Source organism: Carya illinoinensis, chromosome 15, assembly GCF_018687715.1.
Source record: "Carya illinoinensis cultivar Pawnee chromosome 15, C.illinoinensisPawnee_v1, whole genome shotgun sequence".
NCBI classification, from domain to species: domain Eukaryota; kingdom Viridiplantae; phylum Streptophyta; class Magnoliopsida; order Fagales; family Juglandaceae; genus Carya; species Carya illinoinensis.
In genome coordinates this window covers 22,792,094-22,819,752 of record NC_056766.1, presented here as the reverse complement: position 1 = coordinate 22,819,752, position 27,659 = coordinate 22,792,094, and the positions used below count along the sequence as shown (strand labels likewise).

The window sequence follows — 27,659 nt, the reverse complement described above, 5'->3', positions numbered from 1 at the left end:
ACTTGGGAGAGGTGCTCCCTTGTGCACCCATGGAGATTCAATCATAGAGCATCGACCGCACTTGGTGGCATTTGCACATTGAGGCTCGAGAGTGAAGATTGGCCTACGAGACCATGCGAGATCTAAAATCGACCATGCTGGTTGGGAAGGTGGGATTAGGACACTTTAGAGCGGTGTGCTTGTTGAGGTTTGAGTGCAGAGCATTCACTTGATTGTCCAGGTGGGATCTAATATTGTTCACACTAGTTTGAGTGCAGAGCAGTTACGCTGAGGCACAAGTGCGGAGCATCGACCTAAGTCACCAGGCAAGATCTGAATTTGACCATGTTGAGTGGCAAGGGGGGACTGGGACCCTCGGGAGAAGTGTTCCCTCATGCTCCCATCGAGGTTTGAATGTAGAGCTTTGATTGGAGTGACCAAGTGGGATCTGAAATCAATTGCAGTTATAAGAATTTGGATGCTAAGGAGTGAGCTTAGGACATCAGCCTACAAGACCAAGCGAGACATAAAATCAACTACACTAGGTGGTGTGGGGGGATTTGGACAATTGAGAGAGGTGCACCCATCGAGGTTTGGGTGTGGATCATTTACCCGAGCAACCAAGTGAAATCTAAAATCAATCGCATCAAGTGGTATTTGAACACCGAGGCATGAGCTTGTAGCATTAGCTTACTTCACCAGGAGGGAACTGAAATCAACCGCATTTGGTGGCAAGGGGGGACTGGAACACTTGGGAGTGGTGTCCCCCTATGTGCCCACTGATAGAAGTGACTAGGTGGCATCTAAAATCGACCGCTTATTGTGGCATTCCACCACTGAGGCGCCAGCATGGATCATCGATAATTGGCGAGGGGGGCACTGGGACACTTAGGAGATTTGTTCCCCCTTCGCCTATCTTGGTTCAAGCATAGAGTATCGACCCGAGTGACCAAGCATGATCTAAAATGAAGAACATTGGGTAGGAAGCCAAGGGGGGAGCGAAGAGAATCAGCTTAGGCAGGATTTGAAATTGACCGTGCTGGGAGGCCAGGGAGGACTGGGACACTTCGGATTGGTATTCCCTCTAGTGCTTGTCAAGTTTTGAGAGTAGACCCGAGTGACCAAGTGGAATCTAAACTTGACAGCACTTGCTGGAATTTGGACATTGAGGCACGAGTGTAGAGTATCAACTTAAAAGACTAGGCAGGATCTAAAATCAACCGTGCTTGGAAGTGTGGCGAGGACTATGCACTAGGGAGAGGTGCTCTTGTCGAGGTCTGAGTATGGAGCATTTACCTGACGGGCTAGGCTGGATTTGAAATCAAACGCATCAAGTGACATTTGAATGTCGAGGCATGAGCTCGTAGCATCAACCTAAGTAACCAGGAGGGATCTAAAATTGACCGCTTTGGATGACGACGGGGTACTGGGAAACTTGGAGAGCTGTTCCCTCCTACGGCCATCAAGGTTTGAGAGCATAGCTTCTACCCAAGTGACCGGGGGGGATCTGAAATCTATCATTCTTGGTGGTGTTTGGACACTAAGGCGTGAGTCGAAGCATAGACATAACTAGCAGAATCTGAAATTGACCGCACTGTGTGGCGTTAGGACGCTAAGGCATGAGGGTGAAGCATCAGCCTAAATCACTGTGGAGGGTGATGAGGGGGGACTGACACATAGGAGAAGTGCTCCTTCCTGCACCTGATGAGGTTCGAGCGTAGAGCATCAACCCAAGTGACTTGGTACAATTTGGACGTTGAGGCACAAGCATGGAATTTCGACCTATGGGACCAGGCGGGATTTAAAATCAACCATGTTGGGTGGTGAGCAGGGATTGGAAGAGGTGTGCCCATTGAGATTTGAGTGAAGGGCATTCACTTGAGTGACCAGGCTAGATCTGAATTCGAGCACAATTCATCAGCCTAGGTCACACCAGGCAGGATCTGAATTCAATCATGCTGAGTGGTGAGGGGGAATTGGGAAGCTAGGGAGAGTTGTTCCTTCCTGCACCTGTCTAGGTTTGAGTGTAGAGTATTGACCCGAGTTTACCCGAGTGGTCATGTGAGATCCTAAATTCACAGTGTTGAGAGTGGTATTTGGACACTGAGGGAGGTCGTCGAGCCTTTCAATCCACATATACACACTTATATATGAAAACATCACTTTTTATTCTTCCCTCCGTCGATTCTTTACATTGGTGGCCCAGCTCCTTGAAGGTAATGATGGTTGGTTGAAGGGTGACAAACCGTAAGTCAGGGGGAAAGCCTGGCACGTCATCTCTCCCCTAGAAGCCGTGTAGTTTCATGTGAGTTTTAAACGTTTCCAGGTGCTTGGCTTGATCCTTCGATCGGTCATACATCTCTATCTATGGGGGCCTAAATTTTGAGGGAAGCGAGACTGCCCTCATTTGGACACTATAGGCTAGGTCTATGGTGCTAAGCAGATTGGTCCATAGCAGATGGTCCTCGTATCCTCTTTGCCATCTCCTCATACTTGCCCATGAGACTGCGTAGTTTGTCGCTTATCCGCTTGTGCTCTTCATCTTTGGGTGGTGCCTCGCCAGTGTTCTGTGACTTCCCTTCCATCTGCTCAATCTTGCATGGTTTGACACCTCCCTCGAACACAGCATTCTTCCACTTTAATATTTTGTTCTCCTGCCAAAGGGCTCCTTGTCAGAGGTCAATCGTTTAACAAGTTCTTCCACTTTCGTGAACCTTCCTTCAATGCTTGCCGATGTAGACTGTTACTTGAAAGTCGCACAGGCATGCATTGTGGTCGGCATACAAAAGGCACGCTAAGCCTATTAGGCCGAAAAACTATTAGATCTCACAGACGGTGCCAACTGTTGATGTGTGTTTTGTAGCAACTTTGGTAACGTTAGCTCTCTTGTACCAGCAAGAGAGGAAGAAAGGGTGGTAAGGGGTGGTTGTGTCATCTATGATGCCAAAGTCAAAGTCTTTTCTTCAAGGACCAAGAGAGCAGGAAGTTATAAAACTTGGAGAGATATACCGAGCTTATAGCCTCCTTCTTGTTGTCAGCCTTGTGGGATCCTTCTATTGATGTAGTGATGGGCTTTGTCCAGGATGACATGATGTCAAATTTAATAAGGCCACTCCTGTCAGTTACAGGACGCCAACCTCGATCCTGGACACTCCGAGTTGCATTTAATGAGACCAAACTTGAAGTCTATAGGATCATGTTCTATCTATTCTGCATTATTGTTTGGTGACTGGAGGAATCACCAGCTGCCTTACCCCTTTTTGGGCCCCTTGGTTCTTCCAGTTACCACGCATTAATGTGGAGCATATTAGCATAGATCCTATCGCCTCCCAGATCGGCCGCATTGAATGGCTCATATAATTGACAAATGCCATCATTACAACGATAGAAGGATCTCACGAGAAATTGGCTATAAATAGAGGAAGTATGACAACAGGAATAAGGTTATAAGCTCTGTATATCCCTCCAAGTTCCATAACTTCCTGCTCCAATGGTCCTTGAAGAAAATATTTTGACTTTGACATCAGAGATGACACAACCACCCCCCACCACCCTTTCTTCCTCTCTTGCTGGTGCAAGAGAGTTGTCATTCTCAAAGTTACTACAAAATATACATCAACAGTTGGCACCATCTCAGAGATCTAATATTTTTTCGACCTAATAGGGTTAGCGTGCCTTTTGTATGCCGACCACAATGCATGTCTGTGCGACCTTCAAGTAAGAGTCTACATTGGCAAGCATTGAAGGAAGGTTCATGAAAGTAGAATAACTTGTGAAATGATTGACCTCTGACAAGGAGCCCTTCGGCAAGAGAACAAAATATTAAAGTGGAAGAATGCTGTGTTTGAGGGAGGTGTCAAACCATGCAAGATTGAGCAGATGGAAGGGAAGTCGCAGAACACTGGTGAGGCACCACCCAAAGATGAAGAGCACAAGCGGATAAGCGACAAACTACGCAGTCTCATGGGCAAGTATGAGGAGATGGCAAAGAGGATACGAGGACCATCTGCTATGGACCAATCTGCTTAGCACCATAGACCTAGCCTATAGTGTCCAAATGAGGGCAGTCTCGCTTCCCTCAAAATTTAGGCCCCCATAGATAGAGATGTATGACCGATCGAAGTATCAAGCCAAGCACCTGAAAACGTTTAAAACTCACATGAAACTACACGGCTTCTAGGGGAGAGATCACGTGCCAGGCTTTCCCCCCGACTTACGGTTTGTCACCCTTCAACCAGCCATCATCACCTTCGAGGAGCTGGGCCACCAATTCATGTCTAGTAGGAAAAGAAGACGGTCGGCCACTTACCTCTTTACTAAGGAGTAGATGACCACCGATGAATTGGACGAGAAGATCACCCTAGCAGCACTCGTGGGTTTCATTTAGCACCTTGGGAAAATCGTACGAAAAATTCCGACAACCCTGTAGGACTTCATGGATCGGGCTAACGACTTCATCGATGTTAAGGACACCCTCCGGGCTCTAACCTCCCTATGGTACACGGGAGCAGAGCTGGCCACAAGCAGCCCCAAGAGGGGTACTGACGCCAAAACCAATGAGAATGAGATCGAGGTAAGGAAATGGTTGGATGGGAAAGGAGCAACTTCTTCACCTCGTTGAGGAATGTGCACATGAGCATGCACATGTAGATGCTGATGGAGGGGCATCATGGAGGAAGGCCGCTCGTACTGCGCCTACCATTTCATAAATAAAAAGGCTCGACAACCTCCCTCGGCGTCCAAATGCCACTCAGCGCAGTTACTTTAAGATCAATTGCACTAGTTGGCAATTGGACCCCGAGGCTAGAGCCTGGAGCATTAGCCTAACTAGCCAAGTGGAATCTGAAATCGATCACACTGGGTGCCGTTTAGGCACAAAGGCGCGAATGTGGAGCATTGACCTAAGTCACCAAATGGGATGTGAATCAACCCCGCTAGGTGGGTAGCAATGGGGGACTGGGACACTTGGGAGAGGTATTCCCCCAGTGCCTGTTGACCCGAGTGGCCAAGTGGAATCTAAAATCGACCGCACTGGGTGGCATTTGGACACTAAGGTGCGAGCACAGAGCATTGGCCTAAGTCCCCAGGCAGGATCTAAAATCGATTGCACTAGGTGGCGAGGGGGGACTAGGACACTTAGGTGGCATTTGGACGCTGAGGTACAAGTGCAGAGCATCGACCTATGAAACCTGGCGAGATCAGAAATCGACCATGCAGGGTGCCAAGGGAGGATCGGGACACTTGGTAAAGGTGTTCCCCCTACACCCACTGAGGGTCGAGTGCAAGGCATTTACCCGAACTATCAGGCTAAAACTAAAATCGACTGCATTGAGAACATTAGCCTAAGTCACCAGGCAGGATCTGAAATCGACCACACTTAATGGCAAGAGAGGACTGGGACACTTCGGAAATGTGTTCCCTTGCATCCCTCAAGGTTTCTAGCCGTGTTGATGCCTTTAGAGACCATTTCAATAAGTTGTCAAGTAAGAATCTGTTGGTAGAAAGAATCTAGTGGTGAATGTCTGTATGGATTAGAAGGATGAGATATTTGATAAAGTTCAGTTTGAGATAAGGATAGATGGGAAAATTTCTCCCCCTTTAAATTATTTTACTCCTACGGAGCCACCAAAGGTGATTGATAAGGTAGGGGATGTTCAATTGGTGTCGCCTAATAAATCAGTGTGTAGTTGGTTTGAATTATCTAAGGAAAACTCTGAGTTTGAGGTTGATGGTGATCGTGTGTTTGAGAAGAGTGTGTCACCGAGGAGTTTGCTCGTGGTGGTTGATGAAGCTTTGGAGTTTGAACTTTGTCGTTTAGTTGAAAAAGAGGCTGGGGTTCCCAAACAGAGGTTTTCATTGTTTGAGGGTCACTTAGGTCAATTTCAAGTCTTGCCAGGTGACTTAGGTCGATGCTCTTGTGCTTCCCTTTGGCTTTTGAATGCCACATAGTGTGCTTGATTTCAAATCTGGCCTAGTCCCTCTGGTTGATACTCCATGCTTTAACTTCAGCGGGCACAAGGGGAACACATTTCTCATCAACCAAGGCCGATGCTCTGCACTTGAAACTTAGGTGCAGTCGATTTCATATCCGGCCAATTCACTTAGCTCAATGCTCCATGCTCAAAACTTGACCGCAAAAAGGGAGAACACCTATTCCACATATCCTAGTCCCTTATCGCCACACGCGTGGTCGATTTTTGATCCTGCCTAGTGACATAGATGCTACGCGCTCACGCCTCAGCCCTCTAAATGCCACCTAATGTAGTCAGTTTTAGATCTGGCCTCGATGTCCCGCACTCAAAACTCAATGGTTGCAGGGCGGAACACCCCTTAGGAGTGTCCCAATCTCCCTTGGCCATCCAACACAGTTGATTTCAAATCCAACCTGGTGACTTAAGCTAATGCTCTACACTGGCGCCTTGGCATCCAAACGTCACACAATGCATTTGATTTGTAGATTTTAGATCCTGCTTGGTCACTCGAGTCAATGCTCCATGCTCGAACCTTGATGGGCATAGTGGGGAACACCTCTCCCAAGTGTCCCAGTCTGTGACCCAGTGTAATCGATTCTAGATCCTGCCTGAGTTTAGGCAGCCTTTGACTATTGCTCAAAGTAATCGACTCCAGATTCTACCCTTGAGTGGCCTCTAACTGTCGCTCAACGTGTTCAGTCCTTGACCCATCCCCATTCCCTGGGCCAATGCACCATGAGAAGGTGGACCCTGATAATTCAAAGGACGATAGGAAATCAGGAAGAAAACTCACAATCACAACGGAAAAAGAATGCCAAAAGTCATATTCACTGAGTATTCCTGTGGTTACAAGGACCTGAGCCAATATAAGGTAACCTCCAGCATTGGGTAGGACAAAAAAAAAAAAAAAAAGGAAGAGAAAACATAATGAAAGTCAACTTGAATAATCATGGGCAGGAAACGAGATCACGGAAGACATCGGCCATTAGGTCACACCCTAGGGAGTCCAGGAATTAGTATTCCACTCGAGAAGGAGCTAAGTGAATGGGAGAAGAGTCTTACAGGGGAAAAGATGTTGTTGAGCTAATCGGCCATTTTCCCATATCGCCTCGACCCTGGTGCACTCCTTGGTCACCCAAAGGGGTAGCAGAAGCATCCTGAGATAACGGTAGGGTAGGAGTTCTCTTGGGAGAAGTGGATTTGGATTTCCTAAGCTGCTTGTTGGTCCTTTCAGTTCAAAAGGGATTGCCTCCCCCACTGAGCAGAACCTTTTTGCTGTGCTACCCGACGAGCCCTCTAGTGGCCGCTTAGCCCCTCGTGGCATCTAAGGCCTCCTAGGAAAGCACAACTAGCCATATGGGACCAGTACGGAGCAATGAGTTCGGTTTCCCTTCCCATTAAACTGGAGGACTCATCGGGAAATGCACCAAAGAGGTTTTCCTATTAGGGCGAGATGGTCCTTTCTAAACTTGAGGAACCTGTGGGCAGAGCTCCCACCGACATGACGCCGCCCAAGTATCCTCCTCCCTAGGGTATCTCCTGTGGGAACTCGGTGTTGTTGAGTGAAGGCTGGTCCTCCTTGTCTTTAGCATATGCTTTAGTTAAACAAGCTGCTTTATGGTTGGCAGTCCTTCATTCTTCTTGTGCCTCCACCTTGGGGCATCTCAGCGGGTTAGGACCAGAGGAAGGAGTGCTCGTCATCATCTCACCCTACAAAAGGGGTGCCAAAGGGGCTCTGGTGGAGGCAATGCCAGGGCTAGGGCGAAGGCGATTCCAGGGGTACCTTCTATCAGCTTGAGACCTTATAACCACACGAATAGTTAGTGAATATGACTTTTGGATTCTCTTTCCCTTGTGATTGTGAGTTTTATGTCTTCCAAGGTTGCAGCATTTTCTTTTGAATTATTAGGGTCTATCTTACCGTGGTGCACCGACATAGGGAATAGGGATGTGACGAGGTAGGATCAGAAATTATATGCATTAGGTGGTGTTCAAACGACTAGGCACGAGCACGGAGCATCAGCTTAAGTCACCAGGTGAGATCTAAAATTGACCGCATTCGGTGGCGAGGGAGGACTAGTGCACTTGGAGAGGTAATCCCCCTGCATCGTCGAGCTTTGAGCGCAAAGCATCGACTGAGTGACTAGGTTGAATCTAAAACTGACTACACTTGGGAGCATCAACTAGAATGATTTGGCCAGATTTGAAATCGACCTCATAGGATGGATTTTAGACGCCAAGGTGCTAACGCTAATCATCAGCCCTAGTCACTAGGCAGGATCTGAAATTTACCTTGCACGGTGGTGAGGGGGGACTAGGACACTTTAGAGAGGTATTCCCCCAGTGCACATCACGGTTCAAGCACGAAGCATCAACCTGAGTGACAAGGCGGGATCAAAAATTGACTACAATAGGTGGCATTAAGACTCTAAGGCGTGAGCATGGAACATCGGCCTTAGTAACCAGGCGGTATCTAAAATTAACTACACTGGGTGGTGAGCTAGGACTGGGGCATTTCGGAGAGGTGTTCCCCCACCTCTTTTTGTTACAGTTCAAGCGTGGAGCATCGACCTGAGTGACTAGACTGGATCTAAAATGGACCGTACTAGGTGATGTTTGGTTGTCGAGGCGTGAGTGTAGAGTAACGGCCTATGTAACCATGTGGAGTCTAAAATCGACCGCACTAGGTGGTGTTTAGACGTTGAGACACGAGCATAGAGCATCGGCCAAACTAACTATGTGGGATCTAAAATTGATTGCACTAGATGGTGTTCGAATGCCAAAATGCAAGCGTAGAGCATTAACCTAAGTCGCAGGGTGGGATCTAAAATTGCTCGCACTGGGTGGTGAGGGGGAATAACCCACTTGACCAAGTAGGATCTGAAATGGACTACACAAGGTGGCGTTAGGATGCTCAGGCACTAGAGCAAGGCATTGGTCACTAGGGTCGATGCTATGCGCTCAAACCTTGACCAGCATAGGAGGGAACACCTCTCCTAAGTGTCCCAGTCCCCCCTCACCACTTATCATGGTCGATTTCAGATCCCACCTAGTGACTTAGGCCAATGCTCTATGCTCATGCCTCGATGCGGTCCATGTCAAATCTAGCCCCGTCACTTGGGTAAATGCTTCACACTCAAACCTCGAGGGGTACACCTTTCCCAAGTGTCGCAACCCCCCCTTCACCACCCAGCATAGATTTCAAATCTCTCCTAGTCTCATAGGTCGATGCTCTGTGCTTGTGCCTCAGCATCCAAACACCACAAAGTGCAGTTGATTTCATATCCCAGTTCGATGCTTTGTGCTTGAACCTCGACAGGCACTGGAAGGAACACCTCTCCCAAGTGTCCTATTCCCCCCTCACCATTTAGCATGGTGAATTTCAGATCCCACTTGGTGACTTAGGCCAATGCTCTGTGATCACGCCTTGGCATCTAAACTGTACCCAACATGGTCGCTTAAGTAAATTCTTTGCACTCAAACGTCGACGGGCACACCTTTACCAATTGTCCCAATCTCCCCTCACCACCCAGCACGGTTGATTTCAAATCTCACCTAGTCCTGTTGGTCGATGCTCTGTGCTTGTGTCTCAACATCCAAACACTGCCAAGTGCGGTCAGTTTCATATCCTAGGTCAATGCTCTGCGTTGGAAGGAACACCTCTCTCAAGTGTCCCAATCCCCCATCGCAACCCAACGCAACTGATTTCAGATTGCCCGGGTGACTTAGGCCGATATTCCATGTCGTACCTTAGAATCCTAATGCCACACAGTACGATCAATTTTTGAACCCAGTGGTAAGTTAGGTCGAAGCTCAAACTCACTCCTATATGTCCAAAGGCCATCAAGTGCAGTCGATTTCATATCCTCCCTAATTACTCAGTCGATTTGCATTTGAATGCCACACAATGCGGTCGATGTTAGATCCCGCTTTGTTGCTTGGGTAATGCTCATCACTAAAATCTCGATGGGCTCACCTCTCCCAGGTGTCCCAGTCCTCCGTCACCACCCAGCAAGGTCGATCTCAGGTTGATGCTCTATGCTCAAACGTTGATGGGAGCAAGAGGGAACACCTATCCCAAGTGTCCTAGTCCCCCCTCACCACCCCGTTCGGTATATTACAAATCCTACCTCAACTTGGGTGGCCTATGACCACCATTCAACACAATTGGCCTCTAACCCATCCCAATTCCTTGTGTCCATGCACCACCGCAAGACAAACCCCATTAATTTGAAAGACGACACGACAAACTTGGAAGACATATAACTTGAGCCACAAGCGCGGAGTATTGACCTTGGTCACTAGGCAAAATCTAAAATTGACCGCGCTAGATGGGAAAGAGGGATTGGGACACTCCTTAGTGGTGTTCCCCCTGCACCCATCGAGTTTTGATCTAGGGGCATCAACCCAAGTGACCAAATCGGATCTGAAATTGATTGCACTAGGTGGCATTTGGAGGGCCGAGGTGCTTGGTGTTCTCCCCTACGGTTGTTGAGTTTCAAGTATGGAGCATCGACCTAAGTGAATAGGCTGAAATGAACTCGATTGGACTGGGTGGCATTTGGACGTTGAGCCACGAGCACAGAGCATCAATCTTCATAGGCGGGTTCTAAAATCAATCTTGTTGGGTGGTGAGGGGGGACTAGGTTACTTGGGAGAGGTGTTCCCCTTGTGGCAGTTGAGTTTTCAGAGTGGGGCATCAGTTGGAGTGAGCTACTAATGTTTGAGTGCAGAGCATTGACCCAAATGATCAGGTGGGATTTAAGATCAATTGAACTAGGAGGCATTTGGATGCCTAGGCCCGAGCGCGGAGCAACAACCTAAGAAACTATGTGGGATCTGAAATCAGTTGCACTAGGTGGCATTCAGAAGCCAAAGTGCAAGCACAAAGGATTTATCAATAAGACCAGGCGAGATCTAAAATGGACAACGTTAGGTGGCGAAGGGGACTGGGACACTTGGGAGAGGTAATCCCCCTGCATACATTAAGGTTTGAGCACAGAGCATCAAACCAAGTTGATGCGTGTAAGTACAAATAACGTGCAAGTTGATGCATGTTTTGAAGCTACCCGGCAACAAAAACTATCTAGTACCTACGATGGCAGAGAAAAGGGGTTGTGGGTGGTTGGAGCGTGGAGAGGAGTAGAAAAGGAAGAAAGTAGAGAGGAGTTCCCCCTGTGCCCATCGAGGTTCGAGCATGGAGCATCAATCTAAGTGACCAAGAGGGATCCAAAATCTACAAATCGACCCCACTGGGTAGCGTTTGGATATTGTGACGCAAGCATGGAAAATACTAAGTGACCAAGAGGTTACATGCACAAAATATCTCTCTAACTTTCCATAGCTTCCTGCTTTCATGGTCCTTGAAGAAAATACTTGACTTTGGTACACTTGTTCCCCCTACACCTATTGAGGTTCAAGCGCAGAGCGCTTACCCGAGCTACCACGCATGATCTGAAATCGACTGTACTAGGTAGTGTTTGGACACTAAGGTGCAAACAAGGAGCATCGGCTGAAGTCATAGGCATGATCTAAAATCAACCATGTTGGGTGGCAAGGGGAGACTAAGACACTTGGGAGAGTTGTTCCCCCTATGCTAGTCGAGGTTCCGACACAGAGCATTTACCCGAGCTACCAAGCGGGATCCAAAATCAACTACACTAGGTCGTATTTGGACACCGAGGCGCGTACAAAGAGCATTGACCTATGAGACCAGGTGGGATCGAAAATCTTGGATGGCGAGGGGGGACTCAAAAACTTGGGAGAGGTATTTCCCCTACATACATTGAGGTTCGAGCGTAGGGCATCGAACTGTGTTGATGCGTGTAAGTACATTCAACGAACATGTTGATGTGTGTTTTGTAGCTGCGAGGCAACAAAAACTCTCGGGTACCTACAAGGGCAGAGGAAAGGGGCTATGTGTAATTGTGTCACCACCAATGCCAAGGTAAGGTTTTGCATTAAGGACCAGGAACCCATGGAAGGTTTGAGAGATATATCAAGCCTGTAACCTCTTTTTCATTGTCGGCCTTCCTTTACTTATAGCGATTTCTAATCGGATACTTTCGAAACTATAATGACATTTGTCCTAAACGGCATGACGTCCCATTTAATGTAGCCGCTCATGTCAACTATAGAAGCCCAACGTCCCGGCATGTCTGTTTCTCATTAATGCATCGTGACTGGAGAAACCCAGGGGCCCAAGAAGGGGTAAGGCAGCCGGCGGTTCCTACAATCACCATGTATTAATGGGAAATTGAGAGGTGTAATCCTGTACTCTACAGGATGGGCCTTATTGAAAGTAGCTTCGAGCGAGGTCTAGCTCCTATAGCTGACAGGAACGATAATGTCATGTCATTTGGAGCAAATGCATTATAACGTTAGAAGGATCCCACGAAGTAGGATCTAAGTCACAAAGCGGGATCTAAAATCCACTTTGTTAGGTTTTAAGGGGGGACTAGGGCACTTGGTAGAGCTCTTCCCCCTGTGCCCCATCGAGTTCGAGCGCGGAGCATCGACCCATGTGACCACATCAGATCTCAAATCGACTACACTCGGTCTTGTTTGCATGTTGAGGTTTGAGCGCAAAGCATTGGCCTAGGTAACCTGGTGGGATTTGAAATTGTTCTCATTGTGTGGCATTCGAATGCTAGGGCGTGAGGGTGTAGCATTGGCCAAAGTCTCCTGGCGGGATTTGAAATCAACCGTGTTGGGTGGCAAAGGGGGATTGGGACACTTGGGAGAGGTGTTCCCTCACGCTCCCGTCGAGGTTCAGTCGCAAAGCATTGACCCGAGTGACATTTGGACACTGAGGTGTGAGTGTGAAGCATCAACCTACGAGACCTTGTGGTAGGTGGGATTGGGACACTTGGGAAAGGTGTGCCCATCGAGGTCTGAGTGCAGAGCATTTACTCAAGTGTCAAGGTGGGATCTGAAATTGATCACACCGTGCGGTGCTCGAACGCTAAGGCATGAGGGCGTAGCATCGGCCAAAAGTCACCAAGAGGGATTTCAAATCAATCGTGTTGGGTGGCGAAAGGGGATGGGACACTTGGGAGAGGTGCTCCCTTGTGCACCCATGGAGATTCAATTGTAGAGCATCGACCGCACTTGGTGGCATTTGCACATTGAGGCTCGAGAGCGAAGATTGGCCTACGAGACCATGCGAGATCTGAAATCGACCATGCTAGTTGGGAAGGTGGGATTAGGACACTTTAGAGCGGTGTGCTTGTTGAGGTTTGAGTGCAAAGCATTCACTCGATTGTCCAGGTGGGATCTATTATTGTTCACACTAGTTTGAGTGCAGAGCAGTTACGCTAAGGCACATGCGCAGAGCATCACCTAAGTCACCAGGCAAGATCTGAAGTTGACCGTGTTGAGTGGCAAGGAGGGACTGGGACACTCGGGAGAAGTGTTCCCTCATGCTCCCATCGAGGTTCGAATGTAAAGCATTGACTGGAGTGACCAAGTGGGATCTGAAATCAAATGAGTTATAAGAATTTGGATGCTAAGGAGTGAGCTTAGGGCATCAGCCTACAAGACCAAGCGAGACATAAAATCAACTACACTTGGTGGTGTGGGGGGATTTGGACAATTGAGAGAGGTGCACCCATCGAGGTTTGGGTGTGGATCATTTACGCGAGCGACCAAGTGAAATCTAAAATCAATCGCATCAAATGGTATTTGAACACCGAGGCATGAGCTCGTAGCATTAGCTTAAGTCACCAGGAGGGAACTGAAATCAACCGCATTTGGTGGTGAGTGGGGACTGGAACACCTGGGAGTGGTGTCCCCCTATGTGCCCATTAATAGAAGTGATTAGGTGGCATCTAAAATCGACCGCTTATTGGGGTATTCCACCACTGAGGCGCCAGCATGGATCATCGATAATTGGCGAGGGGGGCACTGGGACACCTAGGAGATTTGTTCCCCCTTCGTCTATCTTGGTTCAAGCACAGAGCATCGACCTGAGTGACCAAGCGTGATCTAAAATGAAGAACATTGTGTAGGAAGCCAAGGGGGGAGCGAAGAGAATCAGCTTAGGCAGGATTTGAAATTGACCGTGCTGGGAGGCCAGGGAGGACTGGGACACTTCGGATTGGTGTTCCCTCTGGTGCTTGTCAAGTTTGAGAGTAGACCCGAGTGACCAAGTGGGATCTAAAGTTGACAGCACTTGCTGAAATTTGGACATTGAGGCACGAGTGTAGAGTATCAACCTAAAAGACTAGGCAGGATCTAAAATCAACCGTGCTTGGTAGTGTGGCGAGGACTATACACTTGGAAGAGGTGCTCTTGTCGAGGTCTGAGTATGGAGCATTTACTTGACTGACTAGGCTGGATTTGAAATCAAACGCATCAAGTGACATTTGAATGTCGAGGCATGAGGTCGTAGCATCAACCTAAGTCACCAGGAGGGATCTAAAATTGACCGCTTTGGATGACGACGGGGTACTGGGAAACTTGGAGAGGTGTTCCCTCCTACGGCCATCAAGGTTTGAGAGCATAGCTTCGACCGAAGTGACCGGGTGGGATCTGAAATCTATCATTCTTGGTGGTGTTTGGACACTGAGGCATGAGTCGAAGCATAGACATAACTAGTAGAATCTGAAATTGACCGCACTGTGTGGCGTTAGGACGCTAAGGCGTGAGGGTGAAGCATCAGCCTAAATCACTGCGGAGGGTGATGAGGGGGGATTGACACATAGGAGAAGTGCTTCTTCCTGCACCTGATGAGGTTTGAGCGTAGAGCATCAACCCAAGTGACTTGGTACGATTTGGACGTTGAGGCACAAGCATGGAATTTCGACCTATGGGACCAGGCGGGATTTAAAATCAACCATGTTGGGTGGTGAGCAGGGATTAGAAGAGGTGTCCCCATTGAGATTTGAGTGAAGGGCATTCACTTGAGTGACCAGGCTAGATCTGAATTCGAGCACAATTCATCAGCCTAGGTCACACCAGGCAGGATCTGAATTCAACCATGCTGAGTGGTGAGGGGGAATTGGGAAGCTAGGGAGAGTTGTTCCTTCCTGCACCTGTCTAGGTTTGAGTGTAGAGTATTGACCCGAGTTTACCCGAGTGGTCACGTGAGATCCTAAATTCACAGTGCTGAGAGTGGCATTTGGACACTGAGGGAGGTTGTCGAGCCTTTCAATCCACATGTACACACTTATATATGAAAAAATCACTTTTTATTCTTCTCTCCGTCGATTCTTTATATTGGGAGCCATTGGATGCAAAAGAAAAGAGGAAAAAAGTGAGCTTTCATCTACATTGGAACATCTCATACCAACAGTTTGCGAGACACTGGCCTATTCAGCCCCAAGCAACATCAAGAAGTAAGAGGCCTATTTCCCTCCCCAACTATGAGAACTTGAGTTCGTTGGATTCCTTTCCTCATAGTTATTACACATAGCACTCACGCACCATTCTTTGCTTGGTACTTCTTCTGAAGGTGGTTGGTTGAGGTAACCAGCTTCAGGTTGTTCAGTTGCAGCCACCCAATGGCGTTGTATGAGGAGTGGGTTTTGACTATAAGGAAGTCCACCATACGTGATGTTGTCTCGGCTTCTTCCTACCTCTACCTACTCGCCTTGAGGGCAGCTCGCGCTTGACTGTCTACACATCTCTGGTGCCTGACTGTCTACACATCTATCCCCACCCTTGATTTCCTCCTATTCATCCTTGGATATCTCGTCGATGACTTTCCTTCTCAGCTGGAGCCTTCCAGCTTCGCTCTAGTGGCCCTCCTCCTAATGGTAGGCGCAGTACGAGCGGCCTTCCTCCATGATGCCCCTCCATCAGCATCTACATGTGCATGCTCGTGTGCACATTCCTCAACGAGGTGAAGAAGTTACTCCTTTCCCATCCAACCATTTCCTTACCTCGATCTCATTCTCGTTGGTTTTGGCGTCCGTACCCCTCTTGGGGCTACTTGTGGCCAGCTCCGCTCCCGTGTACCATAGGGTGGTTAGAGCCCGGAGGGTGTCCTTAACATCGATGAAGTCATTAGCCCGATCCATGAAGTCCTACAAGGTTGTCGGAATTTTTCGTACAATTTTCCCAAGGTGCGAAATGAAACCCACGAGTGCTGCTAGGGTGATCTTCTCGTCCAATTCATTGGTGGTCATCTGCTCCTTATTAAAGAGGTAAGGGGCCGACCGTCTTCTTTTCCTACTAGACATGAATTGGTGGCTCAGCTCCTCGAAGGTGATGATGGCTGGTTGAAGGGTGACAAACCGTAAGTCAGGGGGAAACCCTGGCACGTCATCTCTCCCCTAGAAGCCGTGTAGTTTCATGTGAGTTTTAAATGTTTCTAGGTGCTTGGCTTGATCCTTCGATCGGTCGTACATCTCTATCTATGGGGGCCTAAATTTTGAGGGAAGCGAGACTGCCCTCATTTGGACACTATAGGCTAGGTCTATGGTGCTAAGCAGATTGGTCCATAGCAGATGGTCCTCGTATCCTCTTTGCCATCTCCTCATACTTGCCCATGAGACAGCGTAGTTTGTCGCTTATCCGCTTGTGCTCTTCATCTTTGGGTGGTGCCTCGCCAGTGTTCTGTGACTTCCCTTCCATCTGCTCAATCTTGCATGGTTTGACACCTCCCTCGAACACAGCATTCTTCCACTTTAATATTTTGTTCTCCTGCCAAAGGGCTTCTTGTCAGAGGTCAATCGTTTAACAAGTTCTTCCACTTTCGTGAACCTTCCTTCAATGCTTGCTGATGTAGACTCTTACTTGAAAGTCGCACAGGCATGCATTGTGATCGGCATACAAAAGGCACGCTAACCCTATTAGGTCGAAAAAATATTAGATCTCACAGACGGTGCCAACTATTGATGTGTGTTTTGTAGCAACTTTGGTAACGTTAGCTCTCTTGTACCAGCAAGAGAGGAAGAAAGGGTGGTAAGAGGTGGTTGTGTCATCTATGATGCCAAAGTCAAAGTCTTTTCTTCAAGGACCAAGAGAGCAGGAAGTTATAGAACTTGGAGAGATATACCGAGCTTATAGCCTCCTTCTTGTTGTCAGCCTTGTGGGATCCTTCTATTGATGTAGTGATGGACTTTGTCCAGGATGACATGATGTCAAATTTAATAAGGCCACTCCTGTCAGTTACAGGGGCCCAACCTCGATGTTGGCCACTCCGAGTTGCATTTAATGAGACCAAACTTGAAGTCTATAGGATCATGCTCTATCTATTCTGCATTATTGTGTGGTGATTGGAGGAATCGCCAGCTGCCTTACCCTTTTTTGGGCCCCTTGGTTCTTCCAGTTACCACGCATTAATGTGGAGCATATTAGCATAGATCCTATCGCCTCCCAGATCGGCCGTATTAAATGGCTCCTATAATTGACAAATGCCATCATTACAACGATAGAAGGATCTCACGAGAAATTGGCTATAAATAGAGGAAGTATGACAACAGGAATGAGGTTATAAGCTCTGTATATCCCTCTAAGTTCCATAACTTCCTGCTCTCTTGGTCCTTGAAGAAAAGATTTTGACTTTGACATCAGAGATGACACAACCACCCCCCACCACCCTTTCTTCCTCTCTTGCTGGTACAAGAGAGCTGTCATTGTCAAAGTTACTACAAAACACACATCAACAGTTGGCACCATCTCTGAGATCTAATATTTTTTCGGCCTAATACGGTTAGCGTGCCTTTTGTATGCCGACCACAATGCATGCCTATGCGACCTTCAAGTAAGAGTCTACATTGGCAAGCATTGATGGAAGGTTCACGGAAGTAGAATAACTTGTGAAACGATTGACCTCTGACAAGGAGCCCTTCGGCAAGAGAATAAAATATTAAAGTGGAAGAATTCTGTGTTCGAGGGAGGTGTCAAACCATGCAAGATTGAGCAGATGGAAGGGAAGTCGTAGAACACTGGCGAGGCACCACCCAAAGATGAAGAGCACAAGCGGATAAGCGACAAACTACGCAGTCTCATAGGCAAGTATGAGGAGATGGCAAAGAGGATACGAGGACCATCTGCTATGGACCAATCTGCTTAGCACCATAGACCTAGCCTATAGTGTCCAAATGAGGGCAGTCTCGCTTCCCTCAAAATTTAGGCCCCCATAGATAGAGATGTACGACCGATCGAAGGATCAAGCCAAGCACCTGAAAACGTTTAAAACTCACATGAAACTACACGGCTTCTAGGGGAGCGATGACGTGCCAGGCTTTCCCCCTGACTTACGGTTTGTCACCCTTCAACCAGCCATCATCACCTTCAAGGAGCTGGGCCACCAATTCATGTCTAGTAGGAAAAGAAGACGGTCGGCCACTTACCTCTTTAATAAGGAGCAGATGACCACCGATGAATTGGACGAGAAGATCACCCTAGCAGCACTCGTGGGTTTCATTTAGCACCTTGGGAAAATTGTACGAAAAATTCCGACAACCCTGTAGGACTTCATGGATCGGGCTAACGACTTCATCGATGTTAAGGACACCCTCCGGGCTCTAACAACCCTATGGTACACGGGAGCGGAGCTGGCCACAAGCAGCCCCAAGAGGGGTACTGACGCCAAAACCAACGAGAATGAGATCGAGGTAAGGAAATGGTTGGATGGGAAAGGAGCAACTTCTTCACCTCGTTGAGGAATGTGCACACGAGCATGCACATGTAGATGCTGATGGAGGGGCATCATGGAGGAAGGCCGATCGTACTGCGCCTACCATTTCATAAATAAAAAGGCTCGACGACCTCCCTCGGTGTCCAAATGCCATGCAGCGCAGTTACCTTAAGATCAATTGCACTAGTTGGCAATTGGACCCCGTGGCTAGTGCGTGGAGCATTAGCCTAACTAGCCAAGTGGAATCTGAAATTGATCACACCGGGTGCCGTTCAAGCACAAAGGCACGAACGTGGAGCATTGACCTAAGTCACCAAATGGGATATGAAACAACCCCACTAGGTGGGTAGCGATGGGGGACTGGGACACTTGGGAGAGGTATTCCCCCAGTGCCTGTTGACTCGAGGGACCAAGTGGAATCTAAAATCGACTGCACTGGGTGGCATTTGGACACTAAGGCGCGAGCACCGAGCATTGGCCTAAGTCCCCAGGCAGGATCTAAAATCGATTGCACTGGGTGGCGAGGGGGGACTAGGACACTTAGGTGGCATTTGGACGCTGAGGTACGAGTGCAGAGCATCGACCTATGAAACCTGGCGAGATTGGAAATTGACCGTGCAGGGTGCCAAGGGAGGATCGGGACACTTGGTAAAGGTGTTCCCTCTACACCCACTGAGGGTCGAGCGTAAAGCATTTACCTGAACTATCAGGCTAAAACTAAAATCGACTGCACTGAGAACATTAGCCTAAGTCACCAGGCAGGATCTGAAATCGACCACACTTCATGGCAAGAGAGGACTGGGACACTTTGGAAATGTGTTCCCTTGCATCCGTCAAGGTTTCTAGCCGTGTTGATGCCTTTAGAGACCATTTCAATAAGTTGTCAAGTAAGAATCTGTTGGTAGAAAGAATCTAGTGGTGAATGTCGGTATGGGAGTTTTTTCAGCGGCTCGTCGAGCTGAATTGTTGGCAATTATTAATAAGAGACAAAGTGAGGCATTGTCGAAGAGGTTCGAAGTGATGTTTGTGGATTAGAAGGATTAGATATTTGATAAAGTTCAGTTTGAGATAAGGATAGATGGGAAATTTCTCCCCCTTTAAATTATTTTACTCCTACGGAGCCACCAAAGGTGATTGATAAGGTAGGGGATGTTCAATTGGTGTCGCCTAATAAATCAGTGTGTAGTTGGTTTGAATTATCTAAGGAAAACTCTGAGTATGAGGTTGATGGTGATCGTGTGTCTGAGAAGAGTGTGTCACCGAGGAGTTTACTCATGGTGGTTGATGAAGCTTTGGAGTTTGAACTTTGTCGTTTAGTTGAAAAAGAGGTTGGGGTTCCCAAACAGAGGTTTTCATTGTTTGAGGGCGACCCTGAGGATGACTTGGAGGAGCTAACAAATAAATGTTTTGATTCTGATTTGGAATTGAATGTTCCATTGAAGTGTCTAAGAGGAAGGAAGAAGAAAAGTCCGATGATAGTCCTGGAAAGGAAAACTCGGTCTCGAAAGCCATTTTAATTTTATTATGAAGATTCTTATTTGGAATATTAGGGGTATTCTTTCGTCGAAGAGTAGGCTTCGACATATTTTGAATAAAAGTCGTCTGTCTGTGGTGGCACTGTTAGAACTTTTCTTGTTGCTAATAAATGTAGGCAATGGGCTAGGTGATTGCATCGGCCTAATTTTATAAATAACGCCGAAGTAGGTGGTAAAGTATGGTTGTTCTGGGACGATGAGCTGGAGTTTGAGCTTGTTGCTATGTCGGATCAAGCACTGTCTGGTTGGTTTATTTGCGGCAGTATTAGAGTGATGGTTACTATTGTCTATGCGAGCTGTTTTTGGGTGAAAAGACTATAACTGTGGGATCATATTCGTGGTTTAGATATGTGTAGTTGGCCGGCTTTTTTTGGTGGGGGATTTTAATATTGTTCGTGGGGATGATGAAAAAGTGGGAGGTCTTTTGAGAGCTCCTCGTGTAAAATTGGAGTTTAACAATTGTATTCATGATTGCAGACTGATTGATCTTCCTTCTATTGGGAATAAATTTTCTTGGCGTATTGGGAGGCTTGGTGGTAGACGGATTTGGGTGAAGTTGGATCGTATTTTGGTTACGTCGAGCTTCTTGAATTGTTTTTTTTTAGGAGGCTCATATGGAGTATTTTCTACAGTCTTCTTCTGATCATTGTCCTATACTATTGCATTTGATGAGAGAGAGGGGGAGCTGCATTAAATACTTTAGATTTCAGCGTATGTGGGGAACTCATGAGGGGTTTCTACCGTTGGTTCGGGAGGCTTGGAATCAAAATGTGGATGGCTCTCCTATGGTGAAAGTTAGCCGAAAACTTCAAATTTTAAAAAGCATGCTACGGAAATGGAACATTGATATTTTTGGGCAAGTTCATTTGGAATTGGCTAATGTGGAAGCTCGGATGGTGAAAGTTGAAGATATGCTTAGGATCGGGAAAATGAGCTACTGGTTTGTAAACAAAGCCATCTTCAAAGGCTTCATTGAGAAGAGACTTTGGGATGTCAAAAATCTTGTATTAAATGGCTAAAGGAAGGGGATTTAAATATAGCTTTTTTTTCATGCGTCTATGCGTGTTAAAAAGAAGAGCTTGATTGTAGATCATATGTCGTTGAGTAATGGCCAGGTCTTGGATTCAGCTAAAGCCGTGCATGATGAAGCTGTTCAGTTCTTTCAGGAGCTCTTGTCAACATCAGATGTTAACTTGGATGAGGAGGCTCTAAGTTTATAATTTTCGGTGGTTTTGGAATAGGATAATGAGGCATTATGTGCCCCACCATCCTTGGAAGAGTTAAGAGAGGCATTATGGTCTATTCCACAGGGTGGAAGTCTGGGACCGGATGGTTTCTCGACTAGTTTTTTCATACTAGCATGGGAGGTGGTGAAACAGGATATTTTGGACATGGCTAAGGAATTTTTTGATGGGATTCCATTGACTACTTTTTTTGGGGCTACTAATCTTGTATTGATCCCTAAGGTGGGTGCTCCAGCTGGTTTTGGGCAATTTCGACCAATCAGTTTATGTTCGGTGGTCTATAAAATCATGGCTAAAATCTTGGTGTCTCGTTTGGCCCCAGTTCTTGAGGAATTATTTCACCAGAACAAGCTAGTTTTATTTGGGGGCGTAGCATCTTTGATGATATGGCTCTTGCTCAGGAACTTGTACATGGCATGAATCGTAAAACTAAGGGTGGAAATGTCATGTTGAAGATCGATATGGCTAAAGCATATGATCGTGTAAACTGGAGATTTTTGTTGGAGGTGATGCGTAGTCTGGGTTTTTCAGATAAGTGGTGCTCTTTGATTTTCAATGCCATTTCATCACTTGTTTTTTCAGTTATGTTGAATGGTTGTTGCAAAGGTTTTTTCAAGCCTTCCCGTGGACTTCGTCAAGGTGACCCACTTTCGCCGTATCTATTTATTTTGTCGGAGGAACTTCTTTCAAGAATGCTACATAAAGCATTTTCCCAGGGCCAAATTAAGTATTTTAATACTTGTGGGGCTGTGAGTATTTCTCATTTATTGTATGCTGATGATTTGCCAATTTTTACTAATGGAAGTAAAGTTTCTACTCGGAATTCGAGGGGGTTGATTAAAAAATATGAAGAGATCTCAGGTTAGTTAGTAAATCCTAAAAAATCCTCGATTTTGTTCTCGTCTAATATTCCATGGGGTCGGAAAGAGGATTTGAAGCGGTTGTCAGGTTTTATAGAGGATGCATGGAACTGTACATAGATGGGTATTCCGTTACATGTTGGGCGTATTAATTTGAGATTGTTTGAGCCTTTGTTGTTTAGGGTGCAAAAAAAGTTGGCTGGGTGGAAGAGTAAATTGTTATCTTTTGGTGAAAAAATTATTCTTATAAAGCATGTGCTTACTAGTGGAGGGGGGACTTAGTATTCGTGATTTGTCCGAGGTTCAAAGATCATTATTTATGAACTTTGCTTGGAATTTGTTGAATGGGGGTTCTCTATGGTCGAATTTTTTTCAGTCTAAATATGTGGGAAGCTCTCAGATTAGCTCGGTGATTGAGGGATCAAGGGGCTCTCGGTTTTGGCATGGGGTTATTCAGGCTCTACCTTTGGTGTTAATTAACTCAAGATGGTTGGTTCACAAGGGCTCTTCTAGTTTTTGGTTTGATAATTGGCTCGGTGATGGTGTTATTGCTAATCGGAAAATGGTGGCGAGAGATGGAGAAACACAGGTCTGAGATATATTCAAAGGGGCGGATTGTAATGTTTTGATGTTAATATAGCTGGTCGATGAGGAAACTGTGAATAGGATTTTAATATCACAAGTTCGTATTCACGAGGGACCTGATTTTTTGGTATGGATACATTCTATAGATGGTAAATTTAATACTAAATCAGCTTGGAATATTGTTAGAGCTCATGGTTCTATCTGTCCTTGGAAGAAATGGTTATGGCAAGCTTCAGTTCCTAAAAAGATGTCTTTCTTACGTTGGCGTGCTCGTCGTAGTGCTCTCCCGGCGGATGAGGTAATTAAGAAACTTGGTATACCATTGGTTTCGAAGTTTCATTGTTGTCTATCTTCCCAAGCTGAATTTGTGGATCATATTCTTTGTGAGGGGGAGGTTCCAAGGAAGCTTTGGAATTATTTTGCAGCTATTTTTGGAATAAATAAATTTGCCTTCTATTTGGGTTTGGGGTGGGTTGATGAATACCTGGTGGAGCCATGCTTCGAATTCTTTCCAAGTACGTTGGTTACGTGGTGTTATTCCTATCTTTATTTCTTGGGCACTTTTGAGATCTCGTTGTGCGGCTCGTATGGAGGGGCTGAATTTTGATTGGAAGAATGTTATTGGAATGGTAAAAGGTTTTATTTTAGAATCTTCGGGCATGGTGAGGAAGTTCAAAAGATTAGGCCCCCATGATACTTCGATATTAGCAAATTTAAATTGTCCTATGGTGGCTTTGGAGAGTAGAACACCTAGATATAATGCGTGGGAGTTACCGGAGAATGGGATGGTGAAACTTAATGTTGATAGAGATTCTTGTGATAAGTCGAGCCGTTATTGATGGACTTCGAATATGGTCTAGCCATTGCTATGGTCTTGGGTGGGTTTGCTCATTGTTAGAGATGATACTTGTTGCGTCTTGGGTGGGTTTGCTCATTGCTATGGTCAAGCCACGAATACTATTGCGGAAAGTCGAGCCGTTATTGATGACCTTCGAATATGCAAGCAACTTGGGTTGAGGAACTTCGTGATAGAGTCAGATTCTAGTGTTATAGTGGGATGGTTTCTCGCAAGTGTTTGTAATTATTGGAACCTTTGGGATTTTTGAGAGGAAGCTCAATGTCTATTTAGGGAGCTTAATGTTCACTTTAAAGTGGTGTTTAGAAAAGCAAATATGGTCGCTGATTTTTTAGCTAAACTTGGTGCTAATAGTGGGTCTCTAAATTTTTTTGGAGAATATTTTGGTACAGGAAGACTTAGAGGTCTTTTACGTTTGGATAGTTGGGGTTTCCCCTACAATAGATGCTAATTTTTGTGGGGCTAGGTCTTGCATTTGAAATTGGGATGTTTTTGTTACCACGGTATTCCTCCGCCATAAGTTAGGGTTTTTTTTAATAAAATTGGAAGGGGATCACTCATGGGCAGGTGATCTTCATCTCTTTCTTAAAAGGAAAAAAAAAAGTTATCAAGTAAGACCAACTATTTAAACACCCAGCACCTTGAAGAATAGGGAGCGTACTTAGACCTTCATATGTCAACTAAATGCCCCTTTCCCTCTTTTTGAAGCCAACGCATCAACCATTGCCGTACACAAACCACGTGGACAGAAATAATAAAGTAGAAAGATTATAACTATTATGATATATATATATAATATAATATATTTGGCTTCTTCTTGAGCAAACTCATAAACTAAAGAATCATAACTTCAATGAAAACCAGCCAAATTAGTTAATCCTATAGATACTAATAAAATAATTCTAATTAATGAACTCACATAAATGCGAATTCAAGATTAAGGCTGACAAGCTATATGATCAGAGTATACCTGGAAGTTTATTAACCAAAGAGCAAGCTTTCTCAGCACGCTTGAGAGTAAGATGCGCACCTCTTCCAGCATTGTATCGATCGGTTCTCATCCTGAACCACCAAAAAGTGATACATTAAGCAGAATGATGTAGACAACAGCATATTACAGCCAACCATTTCAATAAGCTGTCAATTGAGACTAACTAATTAAACACTCATCACCTTAAAGATAGTACTTACACCATCATATGTGAACTCAATGCCTCTTTCCTTCCCATGCCAGGATTTTTGAAGCCATCGCATCAACCATTGCTATATGCAAACCATGACAGATAAAAAGTTTTAGTTACCAGCAAGGTATGCTGGGGGAATGGGAACTGGGTGTGTAAAGAAACATCAGCAATAGGGGTGTCACAAAAAGGAAGATGAACAAGACAATCAACAGTAATAACAAATTAAATGAGTAGAAAGATTATAACTATTATGAAATATATATATATATAAAATATATTCTATATAATATCTTTCGCTTCTTCATGAGCAAACTAATAACCTGAGGAATCAAAACCAGCCAAATTAATTAATTAATCAAAACACCCATATTCCTGAACCTGCCTCAGGGATCACTCTACAGAAAGGAAAAGATCAAGCACGGCCAATAAGTAAAGAGCACCATCCACTAGCGCAATGATAGGCAGAACCATAAATGAAACGGGAATGAGAAAATATTGAAATATAATTCAACCTTCACCTTCAGAAGTTCATGCAGCTCTCTGTGCAACTCCTCAAGCTTTCTCAAAGACAAATCACGTTCATCTACAACCAACATGGATGAAATAAGTATACCCTGTGGATCCGTAGATCTCGTTTGAGATGTTCTGTATCTTCTCTTGGACTTCTAGGAATTGATTTCCTCTCTCAGATTTCCTTTTCCGCATCATCTCCAATTGTGGAAGAATTCTACTGAGCTCTTCGTTCAACCTTCAGTATTTACAGACTGGCCGTGCTTTTTTTTTTTTTTTTTTTTTAATAACCAATCAAGTTTTCCATTAAAAGTTAATGATCTTCATCGACAATGAAAGATAACAAGTGAATTACACAGCAACCAGATAAACTAAGCCAAGTCAAACCCAGACCATGCTTTCCACGCACACAACCAGGCGTCACAAACAGATAAGGAGACCTCTTGGAGTTGTGCATCTATGGAAACGCCCTCTTCCCCAACTTCCTCATCCTCTGCCTCCCGACCTTATCGCTCACATTCCACGGCACGAGCTCATCGTCCAAGTAATACTAATCATTTCCATCATCATCGTCGTAGCCCTTATCTGCTCCCAGGAAATTATATCAAGTGGAAGTATTTTTGAGAGAGAGAGAGAGAGCAGAAGATACTGCTAGTCTTCTGGAAATATTGAAATTAAGACGTTGAATTTGAAATTCAAATTTGAAAAGGAGAGGCTAGTTACCGAACAATGATTCCAAGAACAAAATGAAGAAACTTAAGGCAGCGAGATGCCCGAAATTGGATAATGCGGCCATGGGTAAAGTGTGTTTTGTTTTGTGCGTACTGGTGGGTTTCTAAGGTTTTTTCGGGTGGACCCATTTGCTAATTATTTGCTTAAGGCTGCAATGGATCGAGGGGAGGGAGACTGAAGGAAGACTGGGGAGAGAGAAGATTGTATTGAAAAATCACCTGAGATTGATTTTATTTTAATATTTTTAGAACTGTGATTTGTCGCCCGATCATTAGAGGGTGTAAACTCTCTCTTCACACCACATCCGGTTTGAAGTTATTCTCATTTGGAAGCTCAGAACAAGTAATTTTTTTTTTTTATTATTTTTTCATGGAAGTTGCTACAGTCACAGAAGAATACTGCTACAAAAAAAAATTTTCATTATTTTTCTCCATTTAACTGCTACAATTGTGGCCTTTCAATATCCGAAAGAGTACTCGAAATCTCATCATTAATATATATACAGTACTAAATCAAAAGCAATGGCATTAGCATATATTTAAATTAGTTAATTTTAAAATCTACAAAAATATATATTATTTTCTTCATAGGAGATCACTTGTTGTTTCCTTCTGCTTGTATATTTTCTACTGTTTCCCTGGAGAGCAGATCAATACAATGTGAGCGGCACACAATATGCATCTCCTCAAACCCAGGTACTTCCTTTGGTGGTTTTTTGTTGTCACAGCAATTTGTATATTTTGTTTATATTTTGATGTTGTGTATGTGAATAATGCTATTGTATATTGCTACAGGATATAACAAATCAAATTTGGACACATGCACCAGAATTTTTTTCTACTCCTTTGACTACTCCTTCACAAGTAAACCTTCGTACGATATAAAAAATAAAGTTTGTACTACTATTACATTTTGATAGTTTTGAAACTATTTTTTTATGCCTATAGTATACACACGGACAAGTATACACGACGGATTATTTGGGAATTGGAGTGATTGCTGCTCCTTCACAAGTAAACATTTGCAGAAATATAAAAAATCAAGTTTGTACTGCTCATTGGACACATTATGACCTTACATTTTGTTGGTTTTGACACAACATTTTTTTTTTTTTTTTTGCCTATAGTATACACACAAGCAAGTATATACAACAGATTATTTGGGTATTGGAGCGACTGCTCCTCCATTGCAAGTAGTGTCAACGTGAGACACTCATGTTGTTTTCTAATTTTTTTTATTGTTGTTCTTACTAAGTTTTGTTTCTTTACGTCCAACCATCTCAATTGCATCTCTCGGATCAGGATGATTATCAGGACAAGTATAAATGGTGGTGATTAGCAAGTATGTTTTGGTGGAAATGATTGTGTTCAGACACAATTATTGGAGTATGTTTTGGTGGAAATTATTGGAGTGCAATTTTGGTAGAAATTATTGAAGTATGTGGTGGTGTTTGGGTCCATTAAGTTATTGTAATGTAATATTGAATCGTGTAAAGCTACTTCCTGTAATAGGCTTAGTGCAATTTCCTATAATGCATTTTTGTACTAATGGACTTAGTGCAATATCTTGTAATGCACAATTTTGTGATGGAATGCATTTACAAGGTATCTTGT

The 27,659-nt window shown here is 45.1% G+C and overlaps 1 long non-coding RNA gene across 2 annotated transcripts in view; it reads right to left on the bottom strand.

The window, feature by feature from the left end:
* Window positions 1-26,448, bottom strand: part of LOC122295662 — a 54,346-nt gene extending 27,898 nt beyond the window's left edge. The window contains exons 1-3 of one of the 2 annotated variants that reach the window (XR_006238209.1): window positions 25,323-26,448; window positions 24,812-24,883; window positions 24,591-24,682 (exon numbers count right to left, since the gene is read on the bottom strand). This is a non-coding gene — a long non-coding RNA (uncharacterized LOC122295662). Of the gene's footprint in view, window positions 1-23,613; window positions 24,683-24,811; window positions 24,884-25,322 lie in introns of those variants that run through there. The other variant, XR_006238208.1, reaches the window with a different exon arrangement.
* Window positions 26,449-27,659: the final 1,211 nt, after the last annotated feature.